Source organism: Nothoprocta perdicaria, unplaced genomic scaffold (assembly GCF_003342845.1).
Source record: "Nothoprocta perdicaria isolate Ctin4 unplaced genomic scaffold, notPer1 scaffold_106, whole genome shotgun sequence".
Classification (NCBI taxonomy): domain Eukaryota; kingdom Metazoa; phylum Chordata; class Aves; order Tinamiformes; family Tinamidae; genus Nothoprocta; species Nothoprocta perdicaria.
Window position 1 is genome coordinate 521285 of NW_020454161.1, and position 13843 is coordinate 535127.

A 13843-nucleotide genomic window follows, 5' to 3' on the forward strand; every position below is an offset into this window, starting at 1 on the left:
AAAAAAAAAAAAAAAAAGCAGGTTATATCTAGGGAAATTGTGACAAATGGAAGTCTTACACTAGGAAAACTAAATATTTACAACTTTGATGATGTAGATGAGGTCAAAGACAAGACAAGGGTGAGTACTCTCACCCAAATAGGTCCCTGGTGATAAATGATAAAACCCTTCAGGTGAGTCCTTGTACCTGTRCTTGAGTCCTTGTCCAGGAGAGTGCTCTAAAGATTAGACTCCATGCTGGTCTAATGAATGCAGAGGTGCATTACTGATACTTCTGATTAGGCTTTGAAGGAATGAGTGACCACTTGCTCAAGCTTATGCAGTTGCGGTTATACAGAGGATCACCATACAGTTGACCAATTAAAACCTACAGGCCATCAGAGGCCATCTGAATTTAGGCACCTATAGAYGGCACTTAGAGGGCACTAAAAAAGGAACAATCTCCAGGATACTGAAATACAGCTCAAACCATGAAACACATTCTCTATTCTTTTACTAAATTTAGTCTCTGACAAATTATATAGGATATAAGAAAAATTAAAGTACATACAACTTTAATAGTGAAGCTCTTTGCACACTTAAAAGTTTTTGGTAACATGCCTTGCTAAAAACACTGCCTTCCTAACAGGTCTGAGCTACACAGCACTTGTTTGCACCTGTGCCTAACTGAGCCTCTACGGCTTGACCTTGCTCTCTAAAGTGTATAATCTGGCACAAGCCAGAACTCGTAAGACAGAGTGTCAGGGTCATCTTCTTCAAAAACAAACAAAAAAAGAATATATATATATATATAATGGGAAGAAACGTCCTCTTTAATATGTAATTCTACATTTATGTCACTCTCAAAGCACAAGATACCTGAGGGAAATGCTTTACTAATCTGTAGTAACTAAAAATTAGGCATCAAATTTTTTAGAAAAGTGGCCAGCTGTGGGAAACCTGTGCATTCCCTACATCTTTATTTCATGACGTATCAAGAGCAGATTCATGAGATAAGAGAGCAAACAGCAGCATGATTCCTCAGCTCATTGAAGAATACATCAATAAAAGTATCCTTAGGGAAAGAGGAAATCAAGGGAACCAATGCTGGGCATTCTCTCTGATACCTTTCTGATAAATCCAGTGTGACTCCTTTACTGGGATTTTCAGATCTGCTCTCTGGATCTTTATGTGTCCAACCAATCTTATCTGTAGCAACCAACTCCCATCCTGGTATTCAGTATGTATAAATGTAGAAAGTTACATCCTGGCTTATAGATTGAKATTGTGTTACTGCATTTCTTTGAAAAACTCTAGCAATGATTTGACCATTAAATCAAGTTGTAAATTAGACAGATTGGATTAGTGTTTTTCTTTAGGGAAATAACATACTACTTTATCAGTAGGAGGGCTTACTGATGGCATGATTCATCAGGCACGAAGACAAGAATGTATTATACTCAATGACTTTATTGCTGCCTGAACAAAAATTATAATATGTCACTCATTTCTCTCGGAAACATCTAGTGCTCTTTGGCCTTACCCACATTGGCACTCAACTTTACTCCCTGTCTTTCCTAGAAGAAAGTGATGCAGGAACACTGGAGTAAAACAAGATAAAGTAGGTAAGTTTTCCCCAATGAAGCTTGAAAAAATGAGAGAACCAATATTATACTTTCTCCATCACTTGGGGAAAATCCAGTACCAAAACCAATGTCTTCTGTGGTCTATTGTAAAATGCTTCTCTAGGTCGAAATTACTTAGCAAAAACTTTTGTTGTTCTGTTTTTCTTTTTTTGTCCCGCAAAGATTTTCTATTTTGGGTCTCCAGCAGATCCATTTACAGAGCAGGACAGCCCTAAAATTTTTGCATAGTAAAGTGTTTAATTTTACTGAGACTACCATCCCTTCCCAGTCCCATAAAAAGGTTTACGTACAATAGATCACAGAGCCTATAAACTAAAGAAAAAGCCTTACACAATGGTGCTGAGGTAATCTTTTGTGCTCTGCACATACCGGCGCTGTATAATATTTGAGGAAAAGCACAATAAACTATTTCAGACATCTGTTTTTAAGGTTGCAGAAAGTCAGAACACTACAATGTAAAAAGCAGACGCTACAAGTGCTCACATTTCCACAGACTTCAAATGATCCTGGATTTTCAGTGGAGTGCACCAAGCCAACTAACTGCTATCCAAACTGACAATAATAGCATGATGTTAAAAGAGACAGATTCTCATGCTGCCACTATGTTGTACTGTCATGATTTCTTTGCTCCCTATATGATAAAATAGGTGCTAAGCAGAGTTTGACAAGTATGCATTTGCTTTATCATATTTGCTGTTAATTCTACTATTAAGTACTATATCAGGTTTCAGTGGCCTGTTGGAAAGAGCATGGCATCTGCGTATTAGAATTTACACCACTGTCTCTAGTCTATAGATAGCATAAATTTCTAAATAAAACTGCCTATTGCAGCTATAGCTCTGTGATTTCTTCCAATATACTAAATAGTTTATCAAAAACCAGCCCAGAAATCATGTCATAATGAACCTGAAACAAAGCAGCTTTGGGGCAGCTGCTCAGCATTCCTCCTTCTGCCTTGTTTTCTTTTCCCTAAATGGAAGGAAACAAGGGTTCCTGTTTGTTCTCTAAACCTCCTGCCCATAGCACAGTATCCTCCATAGCAAGCCAAAAGCACAGCAGACAAGCAGCCATCAGCAATAGCTCTGGGCTTTGGTGAAAGTAAAAGCTTCACTAAAATGCATTGTGCCTCTCAGGGCAGTAAAATAAATGCATTATATTCTCTCCATAACTTTTAAAAGTCAATCAGATTCTCTATTATCAGGAATAAGACTCTTAAAAATCTGCTRTCCAGCTCTGTGATTCTGGAGAAGTCATCAAAGAAAGGATGACTTCCTCATTTTCTGTCCAAAGAAGTCTAATTTTCCCTTATASAGAAGGAGAACTCCAAGCCCCAACTTGCTTGGCCAGGGCTCACAGGTGCTCTGTGCTTCTTGACCTGCTGTCTACCTCCTGCCCTCCCCAGGATCCACCAGCCCTTCAGCTTGGACTTTTTGCCAGGGCCTGATGAGTCCTGTGGGACCTGGTGAAGGCCTCTGCCACCTGCAGAACTCACTCACTCCTCAGCCCCTTTGCAGGGCACTTCTCAGTAGAGGGCTTCTCCACTCCCTGAAAGGTAAAGCAGAAAAAAACACATATCTCAATCAGATGAAAAAAGTATTGTATCTTCCTTCTTTCTATTATCAAAGAACCTACCAGTGTCTCTGCTTTTGCTGTACGATGTTARACAACTGGTATTAGCACCCAGGTTGTGGGAAGCTAAGGTGCTATGATGTACTGTGTTCCTTGAGCTGGAGATGATACCATCTAACTACAGTCTTTGTAACTGTGCTTGAAAGGTTGACTTGATTCACACTTTGCAGACAAGTGTAAATCCAGCCTCCAGGATGAGCACAAACCATTACAACACCTAAAATAATTTGGTAGTGAATTAGAATGTGTTTTTCTGCCCTTCTGCTCAAGGGCTCATCTCCTGGGCAATTAAATTACTTGGGACTTCAGAGAAGTTCTCCATATGAGTTTTGCTCAGACAGCATGCCAAATCAGCCAAACCCATATTCTGATCACAGCACGTCTGTGTGTAGACAGATTTGCGTTCTGCCTGTCCCCCACCCTTCCTTCCACACTCTTCTGGAAATAGGAGCACAAAGGCAATACCAGTATATAAACTTGTTCTTAGAAAATTACCAAAACATGTTTGGAWAAAAAACTCAGACATCACCTTAATACAGGGCTAGCCTGAATAGGACCCAATGCCTTTATGCCCAATTATGGTCAAAGAAGCTTTTGTTTTGATAATAATGGGTTTGACGGTATCTGTCTTCAGTAGGAGGATGTAATGTTTCCTACATGACATACCTTCTGTATTGTGTCTTGTTTTCCTGTGTTCTCTCTCTTCCAGGTTCTATTTGCCTCTCAAATATTTTCTTGGGTGACATCCCATTTTTGTTTCATTGCTTTTTGTCCTTAGAACAGCAGATCATTTATATTATGCATTGGAAAAAAATGTAGTTTTATGGATGTTCTGTCTGTCTCCTGCTCTAAGAAACACATAAAAGAATTTACAAATGAGAATTGGGAGTAAAATGCAAAGTATACTCTTACATATTGAAATCAAATGGAAAAAAAAGATCCTTTAAAGAAAGTTAAGTGTTTGACGCTAAGGCTTACCTTGCTCAGCATACATAGTTGTTTGCATGCTTCAGCATGAATATTCATTTATGTGCCAGATAGGAGGTTTTCTTTTGTTCACAATTATAGGCATATACCATTCAGAGAAATGAGAAGATGGGTCTTTATTTACATATTTTTCTAGAGGAGGGAAGTCAAATAGACACAATTCCTGTCAACTGGAAGTACTTCTGCTGCACCCAGAGGAGGTGCTGCAGGTTCGTACTGGCTGCTGAAACAGTTAATACCAGCCAGAAGGAGTTMGGTAGTAAGGGTGGCACCACAAAGAGCAGAAGTTTAGTCCTACAACCAAAAATTCAGTCCACATATCAAAATGTCTCACAGCAGTGAGTATTCAGGGCGTATTGTAGGTGCCTGTTAACCCACTCTGTCTACATACCAAAGCAACAGCATGGCCACATTTAAAGGGCAATGACAGGAAGCCAACAAGCCCTGCAGAAAGGTGGGCAGGTTGGCGTGGGCTCAGCACTGCTAACTGAACGGTGGCATTCCTTTGAGATGGAAACTGAGATGGAAATATTTCTTCCTTGGATTGTGCTTGGGCACAGTGATTTTAGTGTTGCCTACAATTCACAGCATAGATGAGCACAGCTGGCTGAGAAAAGACAAGGTCTTTTACATGCTCAGGACTTTGGGAGGACCAYAATTCCAAATGAAGCCCACCGAGTTCCACGGACACTTTACAAACAACAAACAACTTTACAAACACAAGGATATCTAGCTGTTGAAATATGCTTTTCAAAGTTCATAGATGTCTTTGCCTTGGACAAGAGTTCAATATTCTCTGCATTGCAGTCACATTTCTCAGAACCTTGCCCTCCCTTTCTCCCCAACACAGCCATTCTTGCCTTGCCATGGGTTCACTCCTGAATCACTGATATCTTCCAGCTTCTTCCACTACAACCATTGCAACCCCAAAACCTGGGCAGGATTCATAGTGTGTGAGACTCAGGCACGTTTGTKCCCCTGCACATCCTTTCTGACCTCCTTTATTACACACTTCTATATAAAGAACATACTTGTAGGAATCATGTTTCATTTCAGAATAATTGCAAATACGAAAATGAATTGAGTAATTGAATTCCAGTGCATAATTCAAGCAGCTCTAATATTTGAATCTATAATCTGCCAGAGTGTTATATGATCTTATTTCCATTTGATGCCTGAGAGGAAGTGCCTTACAAGCGCTGGTACATAAAGTTGTCCCTAAACACAGGCACCATCCATCGTAAATGTTTAATGTCTAATCATGAATTACAGCACCTGTTTTAAGCGATCAGCTACHAAAGGATATATAAAAAAAAAAAAAGAGGACGGAAATAGGGGTTTCTTTCAAGGAAGATTATTTCCTGCTGTTGAATTTTTACATCTCTATAAAGTGCCAAATTCAGTATTTGTTCTTGCACTATCTACTGTGCATATAACTGAAAACTTAAACAAAGACCTTAGCATACAATTTCAGGTAAAACACCAAATATTTCAGCCTCATTTTGCATTCATGATTTTTAAAGCCTTGGCTATCAGTACATGCATGATATACTACAAAATGGGGACCACACACCATTTTATTGGTGGTTTTTGCATCAGTCTTGTCTATTATTCCAAATGGCTTTGACACTCACAAAATGCTTTTTTTTTTCTTCTTACACATATCCATATTCACCTACAAAAAATATAGACCATAAAAATACCTGCTAGTCAAGACAATATCTTAAGAGCTAAGTGACCGATTAGTGGTAGTAAATAATGAAGAACCAGCAATAAGTGATTAAAGTCAGTGTTCTACTAAAAATCAATAAACAGGAAAGTAAAAACAATAGTATAAAATAGACAAGAGAGGAAAGAAAACCTCACAGTCTGTTTTGGAATGATTCACATGCAGAAAATAGGGGGAAAATGACAGTTGATCATTATCAGAGAGTTTGGTACAAGCCTAACTGGCAAGAGTGAAGAGGCAAACTTCAGACAAATGGACCAAGGAGAGGGACATTATTAAAAAAAAAAAAAAAAAAAAAAAAAAAAGATGAGCAAGGGGAAGGACTTCATGCCACATTTTCCTTTTGGCCTTTATATTCTACACACATTTTCCTTACCCTTACTCATACTTGTATGTCTGGGGGAAATGCTGGGATTGGGAAGTGATCCATGAGAATGAAGCAGCTTGAAAAGCATTATATTAGACTGTGGAATAAGTAATACTTCAACCAAGTGAAGTAATGGAAACCACTTCACCCAAGTCATTTAAATTTGGACTGAATAAAACACTAGAGATTATGCTAAAGGGAACAGTTCTGCATTGGCAGGACTATGGACAAGATGACTTAATAGATCTAGTGTCTATGCGCCAAATCCTGAGATCCGGATTCAGTTTTTATTACTCTATCGTTACAGAAGTTGAGCTTCCATTCACATTATTAGGAGCTCACCCTGACACAAGCAAAAATAATCAAGAAAACTTCAAGATTTATGTATAATAGCATGAGTAAGACTATATCATTTAAAATCTGAACTTGTTACATAATAATGATAAAATTTTAGTGCAGAAATAATAGGTCTAAATTGAATTATTTCTAGCACTCTCTCTAGAAGAGTTTATTTAGACACAGTATATCCAATTTAATTTTTCAAAAATCAGCAGCCTCTTAGATCATTGAGAACCCTACTGCTTCCCTGAAGTAAGTCTGTGCATGTGCTTGTGTGTGTATTAGTCTGTTCTTGTAAGGGATGAGTGAAAATTTCTGTGAATAAAATATTGAATTAAAAATTAATATTTCAATATGCTTTGCTGTTTAAGCATGTGAACTATATTAGAAGTTGCCATTAAAAATTGGAGAATGCTTATATAATGAGTATTTTTTTCCCCTTTTTCATACCAAAATGACATAACTAAATTTCAGTCTGGTGTTTCCAATGTAAATGACAGGTCTGTGTTAAATGGCGACTGTGCCTTGGTGTAAAAATGTGTGTAAAAGAATCATGGCTTTCAGAGATTGTGCTAAATTCTAGTTTGTTTTACTTTTGAGATGAAATGWTACTAGTTAAAATGTTTATTGCAGAAAACATTTAAAATGTAAGATTTGTCATTTCTCTGAAGGTAGAGACCTCAGAGTCCTCAGTGACTGGTTTAGATGAAGTTAAATACTTCTCATTTGCACTTTTTCACCATTGACACCAGTACATGTCACCCACTAATATAATTCCTGACAAGGACAAGGTGAATTAATTTCCTTTGGCATACCACAGAATGACAGTAAATGCAAAAATCAAAGGCCAAATTGAATGCATTAGGAAAAAAAAAAGAAAGATAGCTGCCTTTTTTTTTCCCCATTTTGTGACTTGCAAAGAGAAGACACAAATTAGTACTACCAAAACAATTAAAACTGCTCATAAAATCTCCCAGTATAGTAAAGTGGGCTTTCTTCTAATAAGAAAGTTATTAGTTAATTGGAGCCTAAATATTTTTACACTACATTTAAAATCTTCAGCGAAGCTTCATAGAATTMATCTTTTAGTAATTTTTATTTGTGCTTATACTAAGCCCTAGTCTTACATGAAGGGATGAGATTTTTCCCATATCTTTCTGCAGTAAGATTATTGCCCATGAATTTAAGGGTAAGAAACRTTATGTGTATACACAAGATGGGAAGAGCTGAAATCTGACCCTACTACTCCCTTTCTTTTTATTTTTTTCTAGATCTATACAGAAGCTGTAGGGACCTGGTATTTAATCCTTGAAAATATGACTAAGCTGAACTGAGACTGATTTGTGAGGACATGCAGATAGTGGGGAAAGAGCCCCTGCCTTGCAGCAGCTGGAGAGGAGATGCTGGCACGGAGCGGGAYGCGTGGGGATTTGCATTCTGCACGTGGGTGTAGAGGCAGAGTGCAACCAACTGGCTCCTGTCCCCGGCACTGTCTGGAATAGGATGTAAGTGGGAGGCCCACTTTTTTTAGAGGAAAATCTTAGCTGGCATAGCCAGCTGTAAGCCACTTGCTCCTAGTCACACTGGTCTCCAGGGTTAAATAAAACACAGTAGCTCCATCAAATCTGTGCAACAAGGGAGACTCCTGCTCTAGTTCTTGCCCGGCATGGCCCTGTGAGTAAGGACATATTTCAGGTCTTCCCAGTGCCTTGCAGTGYTTCTTACTACATGGTCCAACACGCTCACCTGGCACTTAAGTGAACTCAAGAGAGCATATTCTGTAAAAGCAATACAAAATGATGTGTGATGCCGAAAGCACCATCCCCAGCTACAGCTCAGTGCTGCTATACTCCCTTGGGGTGGGAGAGAGTTTCCCCCTCACAAGGAAGCTCTCCTTTCACTGGCACAAGCCGCATTTACCAGGTACATTGTCAGACATGATGGTTCCTCATGTCACATCCAAAAAGGCAATGAAAGGGCTGATGAGAAAATGCAAGTGTTTTGACATGGCTGGGTTGGCCAAAGAATTATTAGGAAGCTAACATTAACTGCACGATATTAGAAGAGCTGCTTTCATTTGCACCACCTGCCTAACCASTTTGGTTGATCATAGTGATGAGGAACACAAACAGAAGGAGGAYGAGGGACAGATATTGTTAAAACTGCATTATTGCATTAGTGCTTCAGGAAAACCAAAGCACATGTCAYATGTCCCCCACAAAGTGCAAACATGAGACAAGAGGAGCAACTGCAGCCKGAAGATCTTGCAGCCTGCCCAGCGGCCAGAGCCAGGCATCCCTCCCCAGCCTCAGCACCGCCTGGCACGCTTCAGACGAACCTGATGGGTTGCTCTGTTTTAAAGTGAATTATAGAACGATGTTTCTGCTTCTTTAGGTAGGGAAGGCACCATTTTCACAGTATGCTTCTTCTGGAACTGTATTTAAGCAAACTCAGGAGAGCATATTCTATAAAGGCAATGCAAAATCATGTGTGTTTTTTCTGTTGTTGTTTCAATAGACAGGACTTGAGTAATGTCAGGGTTTATGGCTTTTATTTTATTTGGAGGGACTACTTTTTAACGGAAGCAGGAAGCAGTCCTTGGACACAGTAAGTCACAATGTATAAATAGCTCTACTGAGAGTATAACAAAAGCTCTTTTGTGCTTTTGTACCAGCACAGCCAATAATATATGCCACTTAGCAACATAAAAATACCTCATCCCTACTTATGACACCTCTACCTTATAAAAATTATTAAGGCATCCATTCAGTGATCTGCTTAGGAGATACGATGCAGTAGTTGAAATCATTTTCTTTAATAATTGTAGAGCCATTTAAGAAGTTTGCTGTCATCTGAGTACTAAATAGAGGTTACAGTTAATTCATCTTGAATCAGTGTACATTTGTGGAAATATGTTTCTCCATATGGTTTCATATTTATTTCTGCAAGGTGAATAAAATGCCTTTTTTTTTTTAATTAGACTATAAAAATGTTCTTTTTTATTAAATCAAAAACAGTAGATTTCCTACTTAGCAAGCATTCTGGACCTCATTTTAAGCCATTTGAAGGAGGTCTGAATTTTATTGGATTTTAAATATATCCTTTTCTCCATCAAGGGTCTTTGAAAGAATAGCTTAATCTGTCTAATTTACAGTCAGGAATTTCATCTTTTACATGCCAGGTACCAGAACTGGCAAATCCCACGTCTTTTCATTCTTATCAAACACGATAAAACGATAAAATATAACCAGTAGGATATATTTTTTGATTTTTATCCAAATGCCATTTTCAAATCCCATTTAGGTCATATAGGATGCCAATTCTGTACTCTTAAAAAGCTGGACAGGTTTTCCAGAGAAAGATTATCAGTTATAAGTATAAACATATGTCAGTTCATTAACTCTTTAAAAATATCCAGCAAATCGGACTTCATTCCCTACTACATTTTCAAATACTAAAGTAGATCCTGCTTGAGGCTGCATAAGGTCCCAATGCAAAGTCTTTCAAAAACAGTGGAAATCTTTCTGCTTCCCTAAAGGGGCTYGTGTTCAGGCTGCAGCCTTGCGAACTCCGGGACATGCAAGCACTTTATCGAGTGGGCTTGATTTCATTGTTACAATAGATCTCTGCCCTTGTACTTTGAAAATAAAAGGTTCTTTTATTTCCAAGTTTAAGAGCAACCATATCTAAATCCATGTTAATCCCCCAAATCAAGCAAATTTTAGTAACTACTTCTAAAAACTCCTGCTTAGAAGAGGTGCTAACATTACCAGTTACATTATTCCTCTGCTAAACTGAATGCAAGTCAATACACACCAAAGTAAACTGTTTTCATTTTCCCTAGTGAATGAATTAATACATCAAAAAGGTTTAACCTACACCATTTGAATTATATGCTAAGCGTCTTACTCCATGTATATGTACAAAGGTTTAAAATTTATAAAATACTCACATATTTCTTAAGCTGAGTGAAAAAGTGAGTCTTTCTTTAATATAGTTATGTACTGGAATGGGGATTGGTGAATTTTCTACCAAATCCAATAATCTACATACTGTAATTAACATGAGACGACAGAAGTTACACTATTAACTAGAGTTAATTAAATATTCTGATGTACATTTTGTTCTCCCATTTACCAAAACACATTTAGATATTCAGAAAATGGATATAATCTCTCCTTTCTCCAGTCATCAAACAGAAAAGTATTTGAGGACTGACATTGCTGTTTTTTCATGCAATTGATATATCTTTAAATCAATCTTTAAGATTGTCCTATCCTTTTTACTGTGGGCAGCTAGCCATAGAGAACTCATTCTCTTGTGAGTCTACTGCATCTCATGCTTTAACACAGTAATAGAAATCCATTTAGAAGTCTACAACAGTTATTTTAAGTCGAGGGATAGCTTAGATTAAGAGTGATTGTATCACAGCACTTTTCAGCACCATTTCACACGAATGGAGCGCAATTTTCAGTTTTGCACAGATTTGGATCCAAGGATTTAAAAATTTTCGAGCAAACAATTACTTACTTTTAGAGGAGTAGGTTAACTCAGAGGGGCCACAACTATAGCGCCAACATGGTCCTGTGCAAAAAGCATCTCACAGTAGCCCTGCCCTAAGGGGCACCAAGGAAACAGTATCTCTGAGTTTGAATATGACGTGATCTAGACCCTTCTTCAATTATGTAAAGTCACACAGGGCTGGAGAGGAAGCCCTACCTGAAACCCTGGGATGGTTCCCTCGTCCCTGCTGGGTACAGAAGCATTTGAGAAAAATTGTAAACCCAAATATATCAAGAAAAATGTAGGGTTTTTCTCACTTCTGGTCACACATCCATGTGTACTAGCTAGCATCCATGGTTAGTTCCTGATTAAGTGTGCTTCCAGCAGCTATCATTTAGGAAGTTTATACCACCTCCACTAGAACAGCTAATAAACACACACAAAAAAATCACTCCTTTATCCCACAATATCCACACTTCCACCAGCAAGTAAATAAGATCCATTTTACATTCACACTTGAATTATCGTTACACGGCCAATAAAAACAAAATATGAAGCCCGACTGAAGAGTCGTTTTAATTTGACAGCATTTCTGAAGCATCTGGGGAAATCTGCTGTCTATGAATGCTGCATAAATTCTGCCGTTGTTTTCTACAGTACTGCAAAAAGAGAACTTCCAAGTGTCGTTCACAGCAGGAAATGCCTTCAGCCTATTTCTACCCACAACCAATAATTCTTAAGTTAATATCTGGTGGGCCCCTCCAAGCATTTCAAAACAGTGTGTTTTATGCAGTGGTCTAGAAAGAACTGTATGACCTACAAAAATTGGTGGTATGAGTCGTGTCATCTCATAATGACGTGTTCTCCTGTCAGTTTTGCTTACTATATCAGTGATGCAAGCTGTGATTAGGAAAAAAAAAWCATGGAATATAGTGATTAAAAGAGCATTTTTTAATGTTTTGTAAAAGAGAAAAAAATTATTCTGTGCAGACCCCTTCTGTCCTATCCCTACTCCCCTCCTCTTCAAATCCCTCAGTCACAAAGTGTTGATGGTATCCTTCTAGCATTAGAATACAGGAATGGGATTTTCCAGACTGCTTATCATGGCATAAAATTTGCTTCCATTTCAGACAAGACTCATCCTACCTATTTATCAGATTACTATATAAAACTAATTAAAAATATTCCTGTTTTTACATTTTTTTATATACTGCAAGAGTAGAAGAATCTATAAAACATCAGATCATAAGTTCAATTAGCCTAGTATCATAACAGTAGCTAATAATGTATATCGAAGAAGAAATATGAAAAAGGCATAGACATATATTGTGTATGTAATCATATTAATACATGGATGCACATATTGATTACTAAAATTACACCCATCGTGTAATTTTTATATTGCCAACCAAATTTTTCCACATTTCAGCCAAGCCTATTCCTATTAGACAAATAACTAGAACCTGAAGTAACTTAATGTTCATGAATTCRTGCCAGAGAAGATCCGGTTCAAAACTTTTATCCACATCCCGTTTAGTATTAACAGATACACGTCCTGCCAAATCCATTTGACAAGCACAGATATTATGAAAAATATATTAGGGAACTGAATTAGATCATTTGCTATCTACTTTTGGATTTTTTTGGAGTAAATGGTGCATGATGGAAGATGCATTTATTTATTAGAGAGAGTTTAATAGAGTGCATTTCTTTGAACTTTTGTAAATTTCAAAGGAAAAGCGACAACAGCTACAGAGAAAAAGACAGAGCATTAAAGTCTCATTGTGCTGTACTCTGGAATCATTTGGATGATCATGCGAAAAAATGAATTTCCAAGCTACTGTCCTGTTCCTTACATTTTAACATTAGCTTCAGGATTATGCATCTCAGCAACAGACAATACTCACTCAGTTAGAAAGAGATTACCTTAAGTCTTCTTTATGAAAAAAGCRGGGAGAAATAGGAACCTTAAGCTCACAACTATGTCTAACTGCGCTGACCCCATACGTGCTTCAGTGCATCCATGCTAAAAACCTCACTCCCATCTGAAAGGTCAAATATTTGAGGAGCTATTCCATTTTCTCGTTGCTGGCTGTTTGATCAGACTAGTACTTTCCAAACGTTCAACAAATAGACTTGGTTTTGCATTCCCTTAAATCACTTTAAAAAAAAAAAAAAAAAAAAGAAGGCATCCTCTTTGAATTCATAAGGCTAAAAACAGTCCAGTCAAAGTACAAAAGTACAATTTCTCGGTGTGTCTGCTATATCCGTGCTTGTTCCATTTTTGAGCAACTTAATTCAGTTCAAGCAGCCACCACTCCCAGTTCCTGAGCCCCAGCCAGGTCTCTCAGGCCCATTCACAATTCCAGCACTAACTTTCCATAATTATTTTATTTCCTTAATCTTCCCAATGGCTGGTTCAGCCCCAGGTGGACCTCATTCCTCTCCAAGTTCAATAAGACAGTCTCTTACTCCCCTCTGCTCTCCTGTCTCCTTCAATTTTGATTTTTTTGCTGGCAGCCTCATAGTGTCTCCTCTTCCATTGTCCCTTATACACACTGCACACACACACACAGGCACATGCCATAGTATGGGAGATACCTCGACCATTTGGAGAAATACAATGGGAAGCAGGAGTTTTTCCACAGCAAGAGTAGAAGGAAG